This window comes from Protopterus annectens, chromosome 1.part0, assembly GCF_019279795.1.
Source record: "Protopterus annectens isolate FY-2018-M chromosome 1.part0, PAN1.0, whole genome shotgun sequence".
Taxonomy (NCBI): Eukaryota; Metazoa; Chordata; order Ceratodontiformes; family Protopteridae; genus Protopterus; species Protopterus annectens.
This window is the reverse complement of record NC_056725.1, coordinates 1,987,848,349-1,987,874,302: the sequence shown is the minus strand read 5'-3', so window position 1 is coordinate 1,987,874,302 and position 25,954 is coordinate 1,987,848,349.

Here is a 25,954-nt window from a genome sequence, read left to right as displayed (position 1 = left end):
ACACCTGTCCACCATGCAGGTCTCCCCACTAGGGTTGCCACCTGTTCAGATGCCCAAGGTGGGACATCTGATGTAGAAATGTGAGAATTTGCAGGATAAAACATACCCCTGGCCAGTGCAAAGGACAGAATTACACTTGTTTGCCAAGATAAAAGCTTATGTCATAGCATGTGAATTGCTTATGCTAACCCAAATAATAGTTATGTGTTTCAGATACAAAATACCTGTATCAAGCAACTATTAAAGAAAATAAGAAATATACCTTTGTCTTAAAATCACAGGACACTTGCCATGTCTTAGGTGTCATCGCAGGACACAACTGTCCAAAGTGGGACTTCCCCTTGCAAAGAGGAAGAGGTGGTAACACTACTCCCCACTGAATTATCGACAGTATATATTCAACCCAATCACATACCGACACCACCACTCAACCTATTACAGCAACAAAATCTGGACAAAGCCTAAAATGATGGGTGGACAAATAGGGACAGATGTAAATACTGCTCTCACAAACTTCGAAAGTTCACAGAATAATAGTATGTACATTAGCATGAAATGTTGTGAAGGATGTGGGGTAGTCCCCGAGTATTACAGAGGTCCATACATTCTTACTGTAACAAACCTTCACATATGTTTACTGTACTACTGCATACCTGTAGTTAATTCATAGTTAATTCATGTCCAAAATAATAATCCTCGTATGAATGAATACAGGAAATAGTCAAATGTGAATGGGAACACCACTCACCGTGGATTATGTATTGTAACCACCCCCACCCATATTATATATTGCCAACATTAAAAGCTGCTGACAGGTGCCCAAACACCTGTGTCTGTAAACACAGGTAAAATAATGTGAATGGGAACACCACCACCATGGATTATGTATTGTAACTACCCCCACCCATATTATGTATTGCCAACATTATAAGCTGCTGACAGGTGCCCAAACACCTGTGTCTGTAAACACAGATAAAATGTTTAAAATGGACAAACTCTGTCCATGTGCTTTGTCTGACATTTGAACATGGTCAGGTCAGTTCCGTTCACCAGGCGGACAAGCCTAAACCCAGATCACCACATGAACACCCTGACAATTAAAGACTTGTATGTGCCAGGACTATAAGCCTTGGGGTTCTGAATATCCCTGCAGTGATTAAATATGCAGCTTGGGTCCAGAGCAGTAGGGAATAGGGAATGTGTAATATGTAGTACCGCATTTTTCCCAGCAGGAGAATGGATGCCTGTGTCGTAAGTGAAGCGGTGAGGCATATGTTAATGTAGCTATGTACTATGGGTATGCATATAAATGAGTCAGAACACCAAAAGTATAGTGGTTACAGCATCCGGCCAACGTGAATGCAGTCCCGGTTCAACTACGACTACAGCACATATAATGTTAAAGTGTAATGAATGCGTCTGTGCTGTACAGACATTTGAATATGTAAAGGTGAGCATGTGTTTCGCATATGTCCATTAACCGGATTACAGATATTTTACTGGTACTGTCACAAGTAATAAAGCCCACGTAAGCACAAAGACTTAGTAAACATATGTAACCCACAATAAGGATATGCATGTGCACCTGCGCGTAACCCACAATAAGGAAATGCAAGTGCCTGTGCGTGTGTAATCCGCTCACAGCATAGCAAATGAATGCTGGTTTCTACACGTAATGTCTATATATGGATATATACATTTGTGTATAGATATATATATCCACAGACTTAAACTAAATAAATATATGAAATAAAGAATGTACAGACATATATATATATATATATATATATATATATATATATATATATATATATATATATATATATATATATATATATATATATATATATATATATATATATATATATATACACACTCAAACACATACAACATTAATTGATATATACCTAACAAACATATAAACAAATGTCCTCATAGATATAACACATGTACATAAATAGGTTATACCATAGCTAGTATGGATAGACATAACAGACATGCAGTTAAGGTAAATACACTGCTGCTCTCAAAACTACTGCCCGGAAAGTATCAGTGTGTCAGATCTGTAAGTCCTACTCTTTAAACATGGATATAGGTGTCCTTTGCAGGACACCAAAAATAGTGAATCTATGAACGCACTGTCCTGTAATGATTGCTGCAAAGAAGTGTCATCCGCAACTACAATATAGTTGTACATGCAACAGTAGCTTGTGCAAGTGTAATAACACATGGGTTGACAGAATGTAAGACATATGTCCCAACATGCGGAGAGTGGATAGTGCTTAGAAGTGTCGTCATACTTTATTATCGCTCACATTAAATATGTGTTATGACTACTGTGGAGGGATGTCAGGTCTGGGAATCATGGGTATGCAATAATGGGCCTAGGTGCCTAGGTGTTGGTTGGCACAGATTTATGAGGTCCGCCCCATGGGAGTGATTAATATTCCCATGAGGGTATAGCAGACGCCTCTAACTTCCTAAAATGAAGAATCCATCTACTGGATATTGTGTAAGCTATTGGGGGAAGATGTAGGGAGTTATATTAGTATCGTGTAAGCAATTATCATGGACGTACATGCGTACGAATAAGATGGTAACCATACCTCTCAATCAGAATAAGACATCTGGACAAAGGCATTTTAAAATAAGTACAAATAGGGAATATCTCAAATATTCCTCTTACAAAGTCAGAACGTTGATAGAATAATGGATCAGTCAATAGTATGAATGTTTTGAGGGTTATTAATTGTAAACTACAAATGTCTGTCATTATTGTCTAACCTCACAGTCCCTAATGACTTCCCACTAAATTACCAGAAAGGCAAAATATTATTAAAAAAGGAACAAAATCAGATGTCTAAGTCCGGGACATTTACCCAAAATGTGTACAGCTGAGAGGTATGAAGGTAACCCTGACCTAAATAAATGTACAGAACTAGTGAGATTAGGTGGACAGGTGTGAAGAAAGATGTGATGACAAATGACAAAACATGTATAAGTCAAAAGCATGTACCTCGATAAATCTGGATGAATACTAATGCCCTGTGATAGTCAATGTGGAAGGTTAATAGAAACAACATAAATGTGTCCCTCAGGGTGCTATGCAGTGTCCCCGATACAGTGTTCAGTCTCCCACACACACATGTGAGTTCTGCCACTGACGGAATACCGGCGAACACATAAGGTAGATGATAGCAGAATATGTTTTGATTAGCACCTGTTGGCTTTTGTGAGGAACACAACACTCTGGGCGGGTGTGTCCTACAAAAGGAATGTAATGGCATCTGGCCTGTGATTTCTCCATATATTGTGTGTAGTGGTGTAATAAAATGACATATCTTGTATCAGAAACAGATACATGTTATAGGAAACAGTATCATCGACTATACCACTACAAGACAAATCTGAAGGTATGAAAAGTGCTGAAGTAGTCAGTTTAGTATTGACCGCAGGTATGTGTGGACTTGTCAAATGTCACAGCTGTACATATAGTTCCTATAGGGCTGTCACCTCTACAAATGATGAAAGTGGGAGGTGCTCTGTAGAAATGACAGACGTAGCAGGTCAAAACATACCTACAGCCATGCTTACTCCACAAATAGACATATTAGCACACATCAAAGCTTAGGCCAGGATTCACGAAGCTTTGGTGGTGTCTGAGTAGAGTAAGAGTAGAGCAAGGCAAGATGTCTGCCGAGCTATTCGGCAATATCCTGTAGGGGTGTGTAACACAGCCCCTTAAACGTTGCACGGACAATGTTAGGATATGCAAATTACCCCATTTGTAGGTGAAAGCTATGCAAATGATGTAAAATATGCGATACATGAAACAGTAAGCTGTCCGTGCAAGAGTAGAGTTATGTGCAGAAATGTACACGGATGTTAACCGAGTAACGTTCTGCAAGTAGCTAAATGGAGCAATGTCATCTGCAAATAAAGGATGGTTTAGTTGAAGAAGCATGCCAATGGCCAAATATAAGGCCAGTGGCATGTATTCCCATTGGAAATTAATAAAACTCTAGTTGTCCTCCCCCGATCTCCGGTGTTTAAGCGTAGCGCAGCAGCTCGAGTACGCGCTGTGCATACAAAACAAGACAAATATGTAAAATATACATACAAATTGTAATGTCAGTTAAAAGTTATTGCGTCATGCAGGTGAATGGCAAGCTGAAGACAACATGGCTACTGAGTAGTGGTTGCTATGTGTGGAAGCGCACACTCAGAGATGTAACCAAGCATTAGTAGGCAATCCTATGCAATTGAGGCTGAGGATAGTGAAGCACAATTTGTCATGCCATATGGGCCAAGCCTCTACAGTGTAAGAGTAGGTTAAGGGGACTATCAGCGTAGAAGATAGGTGACATCATGAGTGTGTATGTATAAAACACTGTAATCTTATTGGAGCAGTGTGTCACATGTCTGCTGTCAGTGACTCATCAGTGGAAGAGGCGTGTTATGATTTATCCTAGGTAAAGTCAGTAAACTGATGGTGTACGCCATGGATATCACTGAAGTTCCTTGCAAACCTGGTGAAGTGTGTTTGCGCGGTGCAAGCCTGTAAGCCCGAGTAAGCATGTGTGCATGTGTGTCAGCCCGTGTGCATGAGTTGAAGAACGAGTAAGCTACTGTAAGATTGTTGAAGCCCGTGTAATGTTGTGTAAGCCAGTGTAAGTGTTTGTACACATGTATAAGCCTGTGTGCAGCGTGGAAGCGGATATGCACTTCACTGTGCTCCTATGCGTGGCGCCGCTCACTGTGGACACAAACAGTGAAAAGGAAGGTAAACAAATAGCAGTAAGTTAACCAAGGAGAACTACCACAGCTAGCAGGTGAAAACAATCAGACTGAGTATATTACACAGCCAGTACAGTAGGCCAGCACAGCACAGCACGTACAACTCTACAAACAGCAGTCCACCATGGTTTTCTCAGACACACTGCAACACTGTAGTATACTAAGAGAAGTGCAAACTGTAAAAGCTTAACTGAGACAACATAATGTTAGGGGCTGCCATTGCTATTATCGTCAACATATGCAACATGTGGAGGGTTGTGCCAATGTGAATGCTGCTCAGCATCACACAGTGAGTAGACGGAGAGGAGTGTGCAGGCACAGGGTAACCTACCAGGGGCTACATGAGCTGGAGATAGTAGAGCGCTATAGAGTGGACAGAGACCTCCTGCAGAAGATTGTGGATCTGTGCAGGCCATGTCTCACACACAGAACCAACAGAGGGAAACCTATCCCAGTGGAAACCAAGGTATGTGTTGCCCTAAGGATACCAGCAACAGGTACCTTCCAGAGATCAACTGGTGATATGATGTGGATTTTACAAACATCAGCATCCAGGGTACTGCACCAGTTCATGAATGCCATGTCAGCACATGTCAGTGATGATGTATATATCCCCAATTCCCGTAAGGTATTGGGCAGCAATATGTGTCTTTTCCACACAATAGTGGAATACCCTAAGTACTGTGTGCAATACACTGCACGCACATATGCATCAAAGCACCAGCCAGTGAGTGTGGTAGGGCCTACATCATCCACAAGGGCTTCCCCTCCATGAAGTGGCGGTTTGTGTGTGATGGCCAGCCCATAATAATGAATGTGTGTGCTGGATGCCCTGGAAGCTGCAATGCTTCCGATATGTGGCATCTGGCGCAGCTGTACAAAACATTTGGCAATGGGGACAACCCTCATGGTCACCTAGTGGGGATGCCGGATGTGCAGTTCAACTGTGGCTGATGACACACATCAGAAATGCACACACACATGAACAGGAATGCCATAATGAGGCACACGCACATACAGAAACTTTACTCTAGCATGTGTTTGTGTCGCTCAAGTCACAGTTCTGGTGCCTGGACACATCTGGTGGAGCATTAAAGCACTTGTCAACTACATGTACCAGAATTGTCTGTGGCCTAGGTCATCTGTGTCACACACACACACACACACACACACACACACACACACACACACACACACACACATGACAGTTTATATACATAGTGTGAGTGACTGTTCATGTATGTGTATTACTGCAGAACAGTTCAAACACAGCAAAGTATGTCAATAATGGACATTCATCATAGTTGTACAACCACCTTGGAGGATATGCATGCAGAACTCTCATTGCATATGTGATACAGTGATGTACTTCAAAATACCATTGTAAATGCAAATATCAAATGACAAATGACATAGCACATATCTATATGTACACATTGTTACCCATTATACATATTGGGGTGTAATACCTATGTGTTACTGTTGGTAAAGTATGTGTAGTAAATGTGGATAACTGACTCTGTTTAGCCTTATAGGTGTACAGCATGGGTTGGATAACATGTATCTGTCTGTATGATACCCTTGTGTAGACTAACTGTGTCATGTGCAGAATGCATTCTAGGCCACAGTATGAATTCCCAGATGTGGACAGGAATATCCCTATTGTCTTTGCTTGTAACTAACATGGCTATATGTCAAACAGTAATGGTCCCAGCAATGTGTGGCGGTCAATACCAGTGCGAACTGGTATAGTATAGTACATGTAGGATCCACATGCTACTGTGTGTCCTACATGTGTGGGTCAGTTGTGAAGATATCATATAACAATTGGTTATTCAGACTGTTGAGGTCGTGTCTACTACCATAATGCAAAACTATGACAGATAGTAACAGTATCACCCACAGCACCATGTAAAACCATAGCAATCACACATGTGTAGACAAGTACAACAATATGTGTAGTATAATGCATACTGGCCACCAATAGAAACTATGAAGTGTTAACAGTGTGAAATACAGGGCATGTCACCATTCCAATGTGTCCACTATACATGTACATGCAGACAGTGCACCTTCACCATGTTCACATATAAATACATGTAAATCTGTACTACACACATCACACACGTACTGCACACTCTGAAACACATGCTGCCAATACTACACACGTCAGTCAAATGGCACATGGATGGATAATACATCTTCAGAATTAACAGTGCTGTACACTATACTACATTGATGATCATAGCTGTAATGTATCATGCCTGCTTACATACACCTAGAAGGAAATCACACTTTGTGTTAACAACATTGTAATATTATTACAGTGCTATGAAGCCACCCTGTGCATCAGCACCATGTTAGTCTGTACCTGCATCAATGTTACACATTACAAGAGGTGGCACAGGTGTCATCATATGCACAGGGTATGTAGTTTCTTTTCCAGAGCCTGTCAGTGAACCAGCCAATCAACATGTATGCATTTGTGTGTGTGTGAGGGACAACAGGTTTTGCATGGCCCAATGTTGATGCAATGTGTGTGTGTATGTGTTATCCCTAGCTGTTTGTTTTATGTGTGTCTCTGCATGTACACTGTTTCAGCATGTGTCAGCCATATACTGGAGGTTGTGGGACAGTCACAGACTGTACCTGCCAGGCTGTACAGATCGCCATTCCTGGCCATGGACACCCCTCCATGCATTCAACCATAGTCCAGTCCTGCACCTGGCAATGTATACACATACATACATGGGATCTGTATCACAACCTGTGGATAAACGGGTGTCAGTAATGTTAACCTGATTTGCATAGTATTGTCATTTAATACATAGTTATATGAGCCATACTCATCCTCCAAAGTAATAACCACTGCTGACTGCTGCTGAGATGTGCACATGACCATTTAAAGGTGCTGTACTATCATTGTTTTCAATGTCCCTGGTAATACCCAGCAACAAAATAACTGGTCACTACACAACTATAACCCAGGATCACTACAGCACACAGTATGTGCACTATCACAGAGCCATAGCACATTCAGATACATCCAAGGTGAACATGTACAGACAATGCAGCACATTCAATAGTGCTAATATCCACATACATATTACAAAGATATATATATATATATATATATATATATATATATATATATATATATACACACACACACACACACACACACACACACACACACACACACACACACACTTGGCAGGGCCGGGAGTTGAACATACACCTAACTACCTTAACACACTACAGCATTACGCATTTACAGAATGTGCTACCGAGATTACTGAACACAGCACTCCCAGAGGCATACTTCTAGGTGGGTGACATCATCCACAAAGGCAAAGACGCCGATAGGGAATGTATGTGTTGTGAGGCATCTAAAAGCATTACTGTGTCCCCAGGCAGCTGGAAACACACACACACACACACACACACACACACACACACACACACACTTGGCAGGGCCGGGAGTTGAACATACACCTAACTACTTTAACACACTACAGCATTACGCATTTACAGAACGCTACCGAGATTACTGAACACAGCACTCCCAGAGGCATACTTCTAGGTGGGTGACATCATCCGCAAAGGCAAAGACGCCGATAGGGAATGTATGTGTTGTGAGGCATCTAAAAGCATTACTGTGTCCCCAGGCAGCTGGAAACACACACACACACACACACACACTTGGCAGGGCCAGGAGTTGAACATACACCTAACTACTTTATCACACTACAGCATTACGCATTTACAGAACACGCTACCGAGATTACTGAACACAGCACTCCCAGAGGCATACTTCTAGGTGGGTGACATCATCCGCAAAGGCAAAGATGCCGATAGGGAATGTATGTGTTGTGAGGCATCTAAAAGCATTACTGTGTCCCCAGGCAGCTGGAAACACACACACACACACACACACACACACACACACACACACTTGGCAGGGCAAGGAGTTGAACATACACCTAACTACTTTAACACACTACAGCATTACGCATTTACAGAATGCGCTACCGAGATTACTGAACACAGCACTCCCAGAGGCATACTTCTAGGTGGGTGACATCATCCGCAAAGGCAAAGATGCCGATAGGGAATGTATGTGTTGTGAGGCATCTAAAAGCATTACTGTGTCCCCAGGCAGCTGGAAACACACACACACACACACACACACACACACACACACACACACACACACACACACACACACTTGGCAGGGCTGGGAGTTGAACATACACCTAACTACTTTAACACACTACAGCATTACGCATTTACAGAGCACGCTACCGAGATTACTGAACACAGCACTCCCAGAGGCATACTTCTAGGTGGGTGACATCATCCGCAAAGGCAAAGATGCCGATAGGGAATGTTTAGAGAGTGAGCAGTCTGAAAGCATATTACTGTCCCAAGGTAGACGTACACAAACACGGCAGTGCTGTCATCGGGCCAACTAAATATCTACGGAGCACTACAACACTAAATAGATACGGGATGCACCACAGACAGTACACCCTTCGAGAGCAACCAGTGTGTTCAATGTAGGCATCCATCGTGACATTGAAAATGGACATCTGTTGCCTGGATGACCACCATGGCTATACAGGATGTCAATGGCCATGCCCACACGCTTAGTATCACACGTCTGTTTGGAATGTACTGTGTGTCCATCTACACAATGGCGTACTGGGCATGCTCACACACAGCAGTTGCAAAGGGCCATCTTGCATGCACACGGAGTCTAATCACAGAAGGGCGCAGTTTGGAATGTACTGTGTGTCCATCTACACAACGGCGTACTGGGCATGCTCACACACTTAGCAGTTGCAAAGGGTCGTCTTGCATGCACACGGATTCTAATCACGGAAGGGCAGTGTGGAATGTACTGTGTGTCCATCTACACAACGGCATACTGGGCATGCTCACACACTTAGCAGTTGCAAAGGGCCATCTTGCATGCACACGGAGTCTAATCACGGAAGGGCGCAGTGTGGAATGTACCGTGTGTCCATCTACACAACTGCGTACATGGACTGTACTGTGTGTCCATCTACACAACAGCATACTGGGCATGCTCACACACTTAGCTGTTGCAAAGGGCCGTCTTGCATGCAGATGGAGTGTACACACAGAAGGGCACAGTACAGAAGGGCACAGTAAGGTATAACTGTCCTCACGCACAGGGCGGTCACACATGCAGTGACCTGTACACACACAGCTGCCATCACAGCTGTCACAGGTGCAGGTCACACACGTACACACTGCAGTGTACACTGTAGCTGTCAAGTCAGCACCATGTCGTCGGTGCAGCACTACACAGCCTTACGGTCCCACAACACCATGTGACACATGACCACTGGGCTGTACAGAGGTGTACACCAGCTGTGCAGAGTACACATGTACCAACAGGGATCCAACAGGTGTTATGCATTGCAATGATACCAGTATGCATGAACAGGTCGGCTCAAGACATACCACGGCCCTTACACAGCTGTGACACCTGACTGTTGCTGTACACCAATGAACACACATCTGGATATGTCATACATGTGATTGTGTGGATGTGTGCATGGACTACACACACAACACATACAAACATAGCCTTTGATGTACCTTGTGCATAACACTGGCCTAATCAATGCTACACATGTGAATGGAAGGTGGGCCCATATCTGTTGAATGCTCACACTACAGGGGGTAGCAGTGTTGACCGGGAAACATACCCTTGTACTGGTTGCATGTGACACCCATGATATCATACCGCAGTCCATGTGTTATGTACGTCAACACACATGTCCAACAATAGCAATGCATACAAACATGGCAACAGGAGACACATGTGACATCTGTACTGTGCATGCAGCAACCATGCATGTGTAGTGGCCGATGTCCGTAACATAGTTGCACCTACCTATGACATGCAGACGCAATGCAGACCCATCATTGACACCTTTATACGGTGACATACAAACAGCACGTATGGAGGGATGTGTGTACATAACGTGGTGAACCACCTGTCTAGATGTATGTGTGCAGGGGGTGGCTCACAGTTGTGTCACACACCATCCTATCATGCCATGTGCAAACAGTACGCTATGTCGCTGTTATGTGATGGTGCTGACATAATGCATACACAGCGGTCAGGTGTTAACAACTATATGTCACATGGTACCTGTAACACCTACAACCTCCCGTGTGCATATAGCAGCACATTTGCCAGATATAGCGTTGGTACACATAATGCAATCAATACCGCTGCATGTCTATCAAACGTGTCATCATATGGCAGGTGTATCATTCCCAGCACTGCCATGTGTGTCCGAATGTGTGACCAGGGATGCCACATAACGTGGGGAATATGTCCCAGTTGCTACACATCCCTGTACACCATTGTAGAGATCTGTACATACGTCAGTGTGGGAAGCATGACGTCGGCTGGTGTGGTGCATCACACATGTCGGCTGTCCGTATACACATGTGTGGTCACCACAGTGTGTGTGTGTCTGTATGTATGTCTGGTGCTTGGTGTGAGGGTGTATGCTAATATACGGTGGGAAATGATCACTAACCCCACGTGGTGACTAACCCGTAATGGTGATGCATTGCACAACCCTGTTGATGCCATAGGTCCCAGCCATACTGGCTACCTGTGCATGTCCCTTCTCTGTGACACTTTGTGTGGGTGCATAGTACTGTGAGGGTGATGACCACATAGGCAAGGGTCCCCACCTGCACACTATGGGGTGTGCGTTATAGTGGTGTACACCCCGTGAATGCGGCCATGTTCCCATACTGTTACAGGGTCCTACTGCTGCACAGTGTGGCCTCCAGCTACCAAGTGACACCTCACATCATCATTGGCCAGGCCGCTGTGTACAACCCCTGCACCATGTCACCATACCTGTAATGTGTCCTGCTATGTATGTCACGTCTCTGTCCAGTGTAGCCTGTGGCACCGACCACATGCGTCAGGTGCAGTATATGTGCGGACATCTGTGTCATGTTGGTGTGTCCAACAGTCAGGTTGAGGGTACATGTAGCATGCTGATATTGCCAGACGTGCCTGTGAGTAATCCACAGTTACACGTGGGGGACTGCAAACACTGCTACCTGTAGGCACATGCAAGTACACCATAGGAGGGAACCAGGGTATCACAACCAACATGGTGCTACAGATGTAACCAAGACACATACCGTGAACACATCACAATGCATGCTGCACCTGCACTACATGGTATGACTGGTGCATGTCGACAGTACACAACCTATGTCACATACACATCTCTCAGTATTCACACACAACCACTGCAACATACACATCCCTCACTATGCATACACAGGTAATATTACATACACCTCTCACTATGCTGTTCACCCTGTGCATCAGAATATTTGTGCATAACCCTGCACCGATGGTGTGGATGACAGGGATGTGGCACAGGCTTCATCATATGCACAGGGTGATATGTTTGCCAGGGGCATAGGCTGCACCAATGGATAACATCATGTGTGTGTGTAAGGTGCGGTGAGTTGACTGGACATGTCTGTGCAGAATGCATGTGGATGTTGTGGAGCCCTACAGTTGTGTTTGCTGTGTGCGTGTATGTGTGTACACAGTTCTGCCATTTGTGAGGCCTACACGTGGTATAATTGACAGCCCCAGATTGTACAGAGCAGGTTGTACAGCTCACTGTGTCCGTCCATGGCCACATGACCTGTGCCTGCCTGGGGTTGCACGGGCACTACCAGGTGGAGGTACAGAGTGGCTACTGTCCGACGACACATGTCCGCTGGAACCTTGTCCCCGCTGAGACCGTCCAGGGCCATGTCCATGTGGCCTGCTGTGTCCTGGTGTTGACAGCGCAGCACCAGCTGCACTGCTACTGCTACCGGCACTATGGGAGCGGGCATGTGAGGTGGCATGCTCACGTCGACCTACACTAGGTGGTGTTGCTGGCCTACGTCCACGTGGCCTATGCCTCACTCCTACCAGGTGTTCCAGCACAGACAGCTCCCGCTCGCGGATTGCCATGCCTCGGTCAAGGATTCTGACCATTTCACCTAATCGCCTATCCAGAACATTAGCAATCTGCTGTTGAGCATTTGCCAATGCCTGGATGTTGTCATTTAGGGTATGGATAGCAGCCCTCTGCAGCCTCTGCCCTTCTCTGTTCTGCCATTCAGCACATGCCTGTGCCACCATTACAGTCTGGAACATGCGTCTGGTGATACCAGCTGCTGCGCTCTGTCCTGCAGGTGCATGTCTGCCAGAGGTCCTCCTACAAGCAGCACCGGCCACATGCCTGTGTGGCACATCTGCAGTCATTACACTGACACCATGGTGTGTAGACACACCTTCTGTAGCCACCACACGTTCCTGTTCCACGCTAACAGGCGCTGACTGTCCTTCCTCTATGGCCACTGGTGATGCGGTATGTGTTGGCAGCAGAACTGTGTGCATGGAAGAGGGGGACATAGCTGGGATGGTAACCATTGGCACAGATTCAGCCCCTGACAACCCTGCCTGTACCTCATGCATATGTTCATCACCGCTAGTATCTGTGGGGACACTAACATCAGATGGACCGCAGGAGGGTAACGCACCTACATCACCTGTGAATGCAAAGAAATACTGTAAAGTACAATAGACACAGACACACACACACACACACACACACACACACACACACACAGACACACACACACACACACACACACACACACACACACACACAGACACACACACACACAGACACACACACAGACACACAGACACACACACAGACACACACACACACACACACACAGACACACACAGACACACACACACACAGACACACACACACACACACACACACACACACAGACACAGACACACACAAACACAGACACACACACACAAACACAGACACACACAGACACACACACCATGCATGTGATTTGTCAGATGGCATGCAGCATGCCTGCGATACAGCAGAGGGCATGCAGCTCAGACATTAATAGTGTTAGTAAGCATACCTCCCTGGGGTGCACACTACAGCAAGCAGGTGTCATATCAGTAGCCATGCAGTTCACACAATCATGGTAGTATGCATGCATCCCCGTGATACACCATGTGGCCCAGAACAGGATAACAGTACACATGGCTGACGTGACCTTGACATGTAATCTGCTGACATGTGCATTAACATGCATACATGTCTGACACAATGGTGTCCTGACACATGTACAGCATCATAATGGGCTTCACATTGCAGTGTTGTGTGTATGCCCTACAGATAGAATGCATGTTTAGCAAATGTGTATGAGCATGGGAGGGTAGTGTGAGCTCTCTGCATTGCTATACAGTGTGAAGTACAGACACTGTGCCATTGCATGGCAACATGAGGCATCTATGTTGCTGTAGAATGCATAATATGTACACATTGCATAGCCATAACTGCAACACAGTCGTGATGTTCAACAGATCGTATATGGTAGACTTCAGTGACACCTCCAGTAGCTGTGCACAGGCTTTTAGGTTGTCCAGTGTACCACATCAACTGTATAATCGGTCAACTAAGGCTATAATTGGACCATGTGTGGACAATGTGCAACAGGGTGTATACACATCCCAAGTACTGTGTGGCTACATGTCTCTGGCCATCCCCATGGCCATGTGTGCACATGTGTTGGCCAATTGTGTGTGATGGGCATCTTTCCACATGTCTGTGTTGTCCCATATGACATACACCCATAGATGTCAGATATGTCACAATCCACAGGGCTATGCAGACAACGGGTTGTATGTTTGGTATGTGGGGTATAGGTCATGCGATAGTGTGACAATATTGCAGACAGAACACTACATGTCTGGGACATGTCAGGTGGCACATCACAATGTGTGCACCCAATGCAGGGGCATATGACACAATGGTGACACCTGTGGGCTGCCCATATCACAGCTCACTGTGTGGTACTGTGTGCGTACCACACATGTTGTTCCAATGCATACTACATATGCCTCCATTGTAGAACACCTCCACCATTGTATGCACAGCTGACCACACATGTCGCAATGACAAGTACTGTGGTTTCAAGTCGGTGTATCATTACGTTTGTATATATTGCACATGGGTGGCCTGTGTGAATGAAGGGTGGTGCGACCTGCATATCGTGACTGGAACAAACATCAGGTGTGCAAGTGTTAACTGGCCACATGGCAAATAGATCTACACTGTAACATGCCTGATACTGATGACAGTCTCACCTGCAATGGACTCATGTCTGTGCGGCACGCCAGAGGTACCTGTATAGGGGTGACACACCAGTATGAACATTATCCATGACTGTATGACAGCCACAGGTTGCACTGTGCATGTGAACACATTCACCTGTGTAATAGCATATAGTATGCACATGTGTGCATACACAACGTAACATACTGTAGTATGCAGCATGTGTGTCCACATACCTTGCATATGTTGTTACTTTACATAATGTACAGTGACACATGCAACTACATGGGATATAATAGCCATATGTGCAGTACTGACTTACCAGGCAACTCCAGGCTCATTGGTTGGGAGACACCCACCTCCACGATGGCAGCTAGTGTTTCTGGATGCTGTTCCCTGGGTGTCCCCAGACTGGCCAGTAGCTCCTCGGTGTGTGTGAGTGGGGGCTGGGTTGGTGGCCCACCACCTGTTCCACCTTGTTCCCTGGTGATTGCAGTGGCACGCTGTTTTGCATGTCGTATCAAGTCCATGCAGTGTCTGTGCACCTGCTGGTAGGTGCGGTTATGGCCACCCACATCGTTCACCCTCCTGCGTAGATCCTGCCACAGGTCATCCCGCTGCTGGGCATGCTGTGGCACATGGCTGAACAACAAGTCATAGTTGTCATGGAGCTGTGGGATGAGGACATCATCCTCCTGGCGGGTGTATGCTGGGAGGCGTGTATGGGGCATTATCTGTAAGACATAATGATGGTGACAGGTCACAGTTTCAGAGATGTACAGAGATACTGCTGCACATACATTTCTATGACATCTACTACATCTGCACAGTTATCTTTGCAAAGCATCATGACACTGACATGACTGGTGTGTTTGTGTCACACATGTCACACCATTATGCATTGGATATCATCACCATATATGTGTGTCACCTCATTACAGTGTTCATACTCCATGTAAATGCTGTCTTGCTGTGGGCATGTCTATTTGCCTGCACTTGTGTTCTTACCTATCTGCACATGCCTGGATGTGTCCACGGTACTACTGTTGACCTGGATGCTGTGTATATGTCACATATCAACACAGACACAGCCGTAATGGACTTGAGCAGTGACAATGCACACATACGCATGGACACCTGTACATGCATGTGTTTTGCCATATACATCTACACAGCACTGTACAACTGTTCAACATCCTGCCACGGATCGCCTGTATTGCACATGTGATAGACATGGGACAATGGCTAGTCAGGCGACATTCGCAGGGATGGTTATCAACCATAGCATGTGCGGGCACGGTTTCCAAGCTGTAACAGACAGCCATTGTGCCACCGCAAGGTGCATCAGTGCCACATTACTGATCCAGTCAGTTGATAGTACATCTACCATGCGGCCATCACACCATGTATGACTGGGATGACATGTGCAGCTTTGATGGACAGGGTTGCATGGTATGGTGGGAGTATGTCACATATATGGCACAGGGATCTGTCCAGCCTGTGGCGATCCTAGTATTAGGACGGTGGCTGTCCATGACATATGTCTTATAGATCAGGATATGGACATGTAGCATGTCCATCATCATGGTGTAGCAAATGTCCTTCTGCAAGGTAGACAGCATGCTGCATAGTGGAGGTGAGGATTGTGAAGGCTGGTATCGCACATCCATGCATAGCCATTACCCCTTACAGGTGGTATGTGATCCAATATTGGTCACCACAGTGCTGTATATGCCTGTCCAGTGATCTCCGTGCTCATGGATGGCACCCTGACATGACATGGGTACCTCATATGACTACCTAAGGGGCCTGGAGACGTCACCATGTCGGGGGGGTGCACTGCACAGCACCATCCCTTACACAGTGTCCATAATGTTGACCACAGCCTAGGTAGTAGTTTATGGGTACAGGGATGTTCACCTAGCGGTGACACTGCTGGTATCATCCATCAGACTGTGCACATATGTCACACACCTCACCCACACAGCCCATTCTGTATGTTGTTCACAACACTGACACAGCTATACTGATAGGTCATGGCCATTCACAGCCTTACATACACAGATGCCTAACATTTGTCTGTGTGGTATGGGCTACAATGAGGGTGGGGTACAACACATTAACCCTGTTCTACTGTAGCTGGCACTGGTGTGCTGTGCACATGTCACTCTTGCACCTTTTGTAGTTGTGAGTCTGTCAACAGGCCACTGGTGGAACACTCCTGTGACATGCAAAGGTATTTGTAATCAAATATCCGTGCTGTCTTGTACATCTGTACTGCTAACATCTACAGTGCTAATGGTTCATGGACATGCACACCATACTCAGCAGGGTTATAGTGCGGTGCCACCCTAAATGACTGTCATCACCACTTGTGGGTTGATATTATCCAACACCCTATCTGTATTGTATGGTCATGCTAGGCACTTGTTCAGAACTTGTGAGCATGTCATGAGCTACTGATTACTATAGCACCCATTCCACACCATTTCCCACAGGTACACTGGCTGTCCTACACTTCCCAGCTTGCTTAAGGTACAACAGCTGTTGTACACATAACGCACATATCCTGTGGGACATGGTTGTATATACAGGCATGTCCAACTGTCACGTACCAGTGCTACTGCCTGTCTATATGAGGGATATGTCGTACATGTGGCAATAGAGCAATTGTCTCATGTACACATTCAATGCTCACCTCCCAACATACGGCACTACAGCCTGTGGGGGATGCACTTCTGCAGCCATGCTGGGGGCATAGCTCTCAGGTGTACCTCATTACGAGGAACGTACCTCATTTGGGGTTCTAAAAGGTGCATGTTCCTCAAGGTTCCACATTGGAAGGGTCTGTCACACATTCATTGTTGTAAATTGTTTACCTGCTAGCCATGGCTAAATAGATGGGAATCATATTAATTCATTAGAATATCTTTTTTATACGTAAAACCAGCCTATTTTAGCCATCATATGCCCTTCCTAGTTGAAGCTGTTAGTAAGCCAGTTGTAAGTGTTCCACGTTTTGCCCATTTGTCACACAGTATGAGGGCTAATGTTCCTCAGTTTGGGGACAGGAGGTTGACAGCTATGGCTGGGGGTAATGCTGTCACCAACCCTGACTGCACCTGACAGTCATTTGGGGATGTGTAACATTCGCAACACACCCCCCCATCACATAGTCTCACATGATCTACACCACTGGCCACACCTACGAGGACAACTTGTGCAGTACGTCTCCATACTCACTGTAGGCACCAGAGGTACCCCCATCATGGAAGACAACATCACCAGCTTATAGCCCACAGACTCATGTGTGCCCATCACATACAGCCAATAGTGAGTTATAACATTCACAACACACCAGTCATAGATGACTCTGTAGGGAGTCACACTGCAGTTCCACACAGCAGGCTACACAAGGCGTTAGTAAACGCTACATCTTGCTGTCGGGTAACTGCTTCTGCAACATAACCTATGCACCCATGCCACACCTCACCAGGTGCGATATGACTGTCATTCTCCATGTTAGTGTGACTGCCCTGTGATGCCACTTCACAGACTACGTGTGCAGGGACATGCAATAGCTCACCAGTCTTATAGCCCTGAGGGTGTGGGCCAAGCCCTGGGGAGCATTTTGCATTCATCCGGACACGATACCACTGTACAATGACTGACTGTGTCACTTCAACAGTTGCCTATGCTCCTATTGTCATTCCACAGGCATCTGGTATCTGTCGCTATGACTGTCCTGGTCAAACACAATGCTGTGGCACAGATGACTTGCACCTGTCAGCCCTGGGAGTACAGCTCACATGTAAGGCTCTTGCTGCTTCTATACTGCCTGTCTTGCACAGTTTCCAATAACTGTCACCCGCAGGACGGTAACTGGCAGGCACGACATGGGGTCATGTGACACAATGCTTGCATCTTCCTCTGTGATGCACGCAGGCAAGGCACACCTTATAATGCACCACTCAAACATCTCTGCAGTGACTGGGACCTGCCTCTAGGCTCTGCAGAGCACACCTGCAATGACAGGTTATAGACAGACCATACCTTTCAGGCACATACCTGGACCGGCACACCCACAGCTGAGGGGTTCCCATATCCCACTATGTTTTGCACACATCCTGGCAAGTTACTTAGCACAATGCATCAGAGGTGCTCCATGTGCAACTAACTGTGTCTGGGACTGCTATACACATTGTAACAAGCGACAGAGTCAACATCATACCCCACGGGTAACATACCTTCTATGTTGGTATAGTGGACAGTGGGCCTCAGACAGCTACTACTGATGTGTGACTGACACTACCCCACACTTCACTGGGATAGCCACTCATGTACTGACACATCCATGAGTCATACCCTCTGCTCTGCTGGATCAACCCATACACACCACCTCCAAGACCTACATTACCCTTGGCATGAACACTACAACCATGTGACTGGTGTTACACACCTGGGGTTATCCCCTCATCGGTAGATTCCGAACATATGCTAATCGACCTTGTTAGCCACATCCCAGCAACACACACATCACAGCATACACAGTACATGAGTACTACAACACCTACTACAGACGTCTGCTGACAGCGGTTGTTAACATCATGACACCCGTGCAGATGGACAATGCACATACAAATGCTGACACATACCCCAGTGCACTTCATTAGCATGTACACAACTGCATGGATCATGCTATTCCACACAGAGCCATGATGGTACACACCAGATAACAGATGCCACTCTGGTGGTCATGTTCCATGGACATATGATGTACAACAACAGGTGTAGGCTGTTGCACAGTGGTGTACATTCCCATGTGTGATGTGGCTCACTGGTCAGCAGTGGTGGGGCCACAGGGTCCCTCATCACATACTCCAAGACTAGCTACGTAAACATGACTGCCACACATTCCGGGGTGTACCACCAGGCATTATGGTGGTATGTCAGTAGTCGATGGCAACACCCACATCTGCTGTCACATACAACAGTCACTCAGGAACATTGCAGACCCAGGTGTTGTTGGCAACATGCTGGAGGATGGATTCAATGCTGACATTACACTCTCTCACTCACTACAGGGCCGCAATCCATACATGAACATTGTGGTGTCCCTGTGGTCACACCTACACAGTACTGACCTACACTCTATATGTCCTGGGACACTGGCCCCATGTCACCTTCCAACGTCCCAGGCTGTGATGTCCACCAACCTCTGAATTACATGTCTCCCCACTAGGCCACCATATTCAGTAATAGCCTTGTTTCAGACATTGTAGCCCCTGAATGGCACACAGCAGCATTTATCACACTACACACAGGTGGCACCACATTGCACGAGTGGGACTATAGTCCTACACACCTGACTGGACTGTTCTGCATGGCTATGGGGCACATCATCAAGGATGTCATTCACAGAGACATTGTTGGGCTCCGTCCTTTGCTGCCACCGGGTTGGGCTTGTTAGGGCCAGAGCATGGCCCCTACACATGGTGGACTCCTTTCATACAGTTACCAGGGCAGTTGCTGATGGTACGGAGTCCACACATCCTACATTGTCCTCTCATTGCCTTTCAGCACCATTCCCCATTCTGGTATTGACAACATACACATCCACCTGCACATCGTACCCTGTGTCTCAGGATGTTATGCTATGTGGCTCATGGACAGGACACACAGTGAGGCCAGCATACCATAGTACCTACTACATGTCAGGTACATTTGGCATACCACGGTCCTCAGTCATAGGGCCCCTCATGTTCAGTATATGCTTCCCTGCGGAACAGGCTAGCACAGAGGACTTTCCCTGCCTAGCTTTCAAACCCCTGCATACCAAGTGCCATGATTGCTCCACCAGCTGATACTGACTCCAACCATATGGGTGTCGCTGTGACAGATACATAATATGACTATCATGGCATCAAGCTGCATGACACAAGGTGCATGCACATCACCTTTGCATTACACCATTCACCCACTGACTATCACATGGATGGTAGTCCCCTACATACATATCACATTGTACATGTTTGCTGTACACACATATGTCGCACCCACTCCTGTGTTTACCGTATTGCCACTGTGGCGTGGATATCCTTCTACGTGGCCACACCTATCTGTACTGGGTGTGTAGCTGGTACATAGGCACCCATTGTACCTCTGAACTCAAGACATCTACACACATTCAAGGGTACACCACCCCATTTAGGGTGTACCTTACACAACAGCTACAGCTTTACATGCCACAACATTAACACACCATGACGTTTACTGAGCTCCGACAGTTTAAATATGCGGCTGCACTACGGACACCACATCTGTACACATTTGCATACTACATACTCAGGGGTGACCTCTGCTGATCAGACAGGGCCCATGTCCACAACATTATTAATGGATATACTCCTCATACGCGACATAAGCAGAGGCCACTGTGAGCAACATGCTCATGGATATGTGCACACATGCCACAGTGAGTGGGATGTGCTTGTGGGTTAATTTCCCAAACCAGACACTCACCATGCTTTGGAACATATGTCCTATGTACATCACACAGTGACACTCGGTAGCACTGTTCATGTGATACCTCCCTTGGTGGTTGGGAGACACATGTAGGCCTGGGATCACTGCAGTGGCTGTACTGTGCAGAGGTGCAGGTGACACCTGGCTCTGCTGTTCACAGGACACTACCCTAGAGAGGTGCCACTAGTGTGAACACTGTAGTTGTGCTTACACATGGACTTGCCAGGCTGCATAGTACCCCACTATGCACCTGTGATGCTATTACATGTCCTTTGTGCATGGTTACTTGGTAGCCCTTCCATTTAGATTAGCTATCATGCTATTACTATGTCCCATACCTACAGGCCATATGTATCCTGTTATTGTACATACCAATAGACGATACCTGTGGTATGCATGATATGCCTGTTATGCTGTGTAGAATATCTGTCATATCTACCTATAATACTATACATTACACATATTTCACATAGTATCCCATAATGCAAAGCATACTTGCACAGCAGGACCACCTTACATATGTCATTAACGTTATATGCCCATACACATGCGTGCTGTGACAGTATATCAACATATACTATCCCCTGCTATGGCACGTCCTTGTTGGACATACCCTACCACTGACGGCGGGTTGTATGGAATTGTTCTGTTTAACGCCCTCATGTAGCATCCCTTTTGGTGTCTGTGCTGTCTACCTTGTGTCCCACTGCTGGATGCACAGTTTCTATAAGCGTTAGTATGCTCAGCAAGACATCACTACATAAATACCTTTCCCCACTTTATGCATTGCGGACACGTTTAATTAATGCAAACCAGGCTATACATACAGTAAAACTAATTAATACAGATCATGCTATACATAACCTTACATATCGGGCATTCTACATACCTTGTTGTCGTTACGGCGTTTCGTTTCTATCTCTCTCACAGTGTTTCAACTGGTATTCGGTATGAGCATACGGTTTGAATGTCTGGCAAGTCATCCTTATATACGTCGATACGTGTAACATGTGGATGCATCCCGCCAATTGGTGTTCCTGAGTGACTAATTACTTGCATATCAGCTGTGCAGCTACTCCATTCACCAATTACGTGGCGACAGTGAGGTATAATTGGATTCTCCACTTGGGCGTTGCCTATTTGCCCTACCTACGGGGAGACGGTCTGTATTGTGTTTTGTTATGTGTAACTGCAACTGCTATGCATGGAGACAAGTATAGTTTGAATTCATGTCCCCCGTGGATTGTGTGTGACAGGTAGAGTATTTGGTTCAACATGTGGGTGTACCTGTCATCCCAACGTCTGATAACGGAGTATTGCAAACAAAACCTGTAACATGGCTGTTTGTTCCATTATACAACGCTTGCAATTTTGCATGACACCTTTAATTGGGTCTCTCACACGGTATGTTGAGGGTTCTGCAGATGTAATTGACTGACTGGATGTTTGTGCTGCTGTTACAGTCTGTATTGCTTTAGTTTCTAGTGTGGGTGTACGTAACATATACAGGTTTGTGGGCCTTGCATTTCTACATAATCCGTATATATGTGTGTGGGCTCAGTCCCTAATGAGAGAGCTAACAGTTAGTAGACATGTTACGGGATTGTACGTTGGGCTGTTGTTAATTGGTTTCTATATCGTCTGCAGGTGTAGCTTGCTACTTGTATACCTCCGTAATTGCAGCGATATATCAAGGGATATGTGTAAGTGACAGCTATCCCTTGTATTTCTGTCCCAGATATTTGCAGTCATTGTGGTTGTGTTGTTAAAAGAGCCTGTTTGCCATAGGTTGCCACCTTTTCATATGGTCATTGTTGGATACTTGTGGGACACAAAGCGGTGTTTACAGGCCAACACATAGCCACGGTCAGTACACAGGTTAGCATATACTTTTATCCTCACTACATACCTATTGTTGTGTGACTTTGGCTACTTATCATATTGCATGTAACATTTACGTTTCTTACATACAGGCATAACTATTAAATACGACTGTTACATTATATATGGGACATATTTATGTCCTACCATCTCGGACATTTGCCCTTTGTACTGTTTTATGTCAGGACACACCTGCCCAGGGTGGGGCTGTCCCTCCTACTGTGGGACAGGTAGTAACCGTATGCCTACGGCTAGCTATACCCACACCTACCGTACTGATCTGCCTCTGACTTGGCACTAACAAACACATGTTGCGGACACACACACACACACACATTACAGTCACACAGAGATGCACACGGCACCCTCAATGCACACTTACACAGACTACTGCACTCACAGACACAGTTGAACACAGTACCTACGTGGACTGCGACACCGACAGCGGTGACTAACTGTCCCTTCATATCATCATACTATTACTCACGGATGTAGTGTTCCGGTACTGTGTTCTATCGGTCTTTCAGCCTCGTGGTTACGCATGTCGGTATGTTACACATTCCATGGTTGGCGGTATCCTATTTATTTGTACCTCCAAGATGTTATGAATGTCGTTGTACTATCTATTATATTTGCAGATATCGCTGAATACATCTATATCACCATATATCCCTCTATTGCCCTTTCTATCTGTATTATATATATGCATATGTGTACATATATATATATATATATATATATATATATATATATATATATACATCTATAGATATATATATATATATATATATATATATATATATATATATATATATATATATATATATATATATATCTGGCGGAGAATGTGACAGGCACACAGCACCACCATATGCTGTAAGGCTCATGTACTGTTCAGGTGTTGGCATTCCGTGTTCCACTGGCTGTTGTGTTTACAATGTTTGAGGGCTGCCTATGTAGGAGTCACACATTTACAGGTGGTCATGTTTGTGTGCCATCCATTTTACTGTGTGTGCAGGTGGAGAGGTGTCAGTCCGTAGGGGCCTACACTGTCAGAGTATGTGCTATACGTTCCCTCTTTGCCAAGGTGTAGGCATATTGGGCATGCCTCCATCTGCCTACTGGGGCTGGCACAGTGTGTTCATGGTCTGAATCCCTCTGTGCCTGTAATGGCCTTGGCAATTGTGGTGGGCTATGAGGGCCTTCACCATTTTGTCCCTGCTGCAGCTGCTTCCACAGGATCATATTATGTAGCATGGCACATACTATGACGATGTGGGCACATGTGCCTGGAGAGTACTGCAAGGCTCCACCAGATGTATCCAAGCACCGAAACCATGATTTCAGCATCCCGAACACATGCTCTATGATGATTCTGGTTTGTGCGTGTGCCTCATTATGGCGTTCTTCCATGGTTGTGTGTGCATTTCTGATGGGAGTCATCATCCACAGCTCCAGTGCATAGCCAGCATCACCCATGAGATGGCCATGTGGGATGTCCCCCCTGACAAATACCTGATACAGCTGTGAGGCATGCCAGATATGGGAGTCATGGTAGCTTCCAGGGCTGCCAGCACACACATCCATGATAATGCCCTGGGCATTGCACATGACCTGGCAGTTGATGGAGTGGAATCCCTTGCGATTTATGTAGCGCCTACCCTGCTCACCGGGTGGTGACTTGATTTGTATGTGCATGCAGTCTATCGCACCCAGTACCTCCGGGTATTGTGCCACACGGTGGAAGTGGTGCATGTTGCTGGCCAACTCCTCCTGAGTTCTGGGGAAGTATATCTGCTCATTGGCATGTGGTAACATGGCATCCAGGAACTGGTGTAGTACCCTGGATGCTGATGCCTGTGAGATCCCCATTATATCTCCAGTTGGCCTTTGAAAGGTACCTGTGGCCAGTATTCGCAGGCTAACACATACCTTCTTGTCCACTGGGATGGGTTTCCCTCTGTTGTTTCTGGTTCTCAGGCATGGCCGGCACAGCTCCACTATTTGCTGTAAGATGTCCCTGTCCACCCTGTAATGCTCTACTATCTCCAGGTCATGTAGCCCCTGGTAGGTTACCCTTGGTCTGAACACTCTCCTTCTCCTCCTCGCCTGCGGTGGTTGTCGGCATCATCCTCCACAACACCGTCAGTCTCTAACACATGCTGATGAATCACAGCTATGGCAGCTCCCAACATGTACATTTTAAAAGTTCCCCGTGTGTTTACACCTATGGTGCAGTGTTTGGGAATACACAGGTGTGTGTTGGGTGCTTTCACACTTTATACTTTTGTGCTGTGAACACCGATGATGTCATAGGGTGTGTATGTACGATCGTAGCTACAGGTTATCTTATGTGTTTTACTGCCGGAACTACTATTGTGGTGCCTTTGGTGTTGAATTACATTTGCCTGCCATGGATTACCTCTTGACCTTCCCTTTACATTTCTGCACGTTGCACCTACCATTTTCTGGCATGCATCCTGCAGCCTACTTTCATTTATACTTTCTTGGACCTG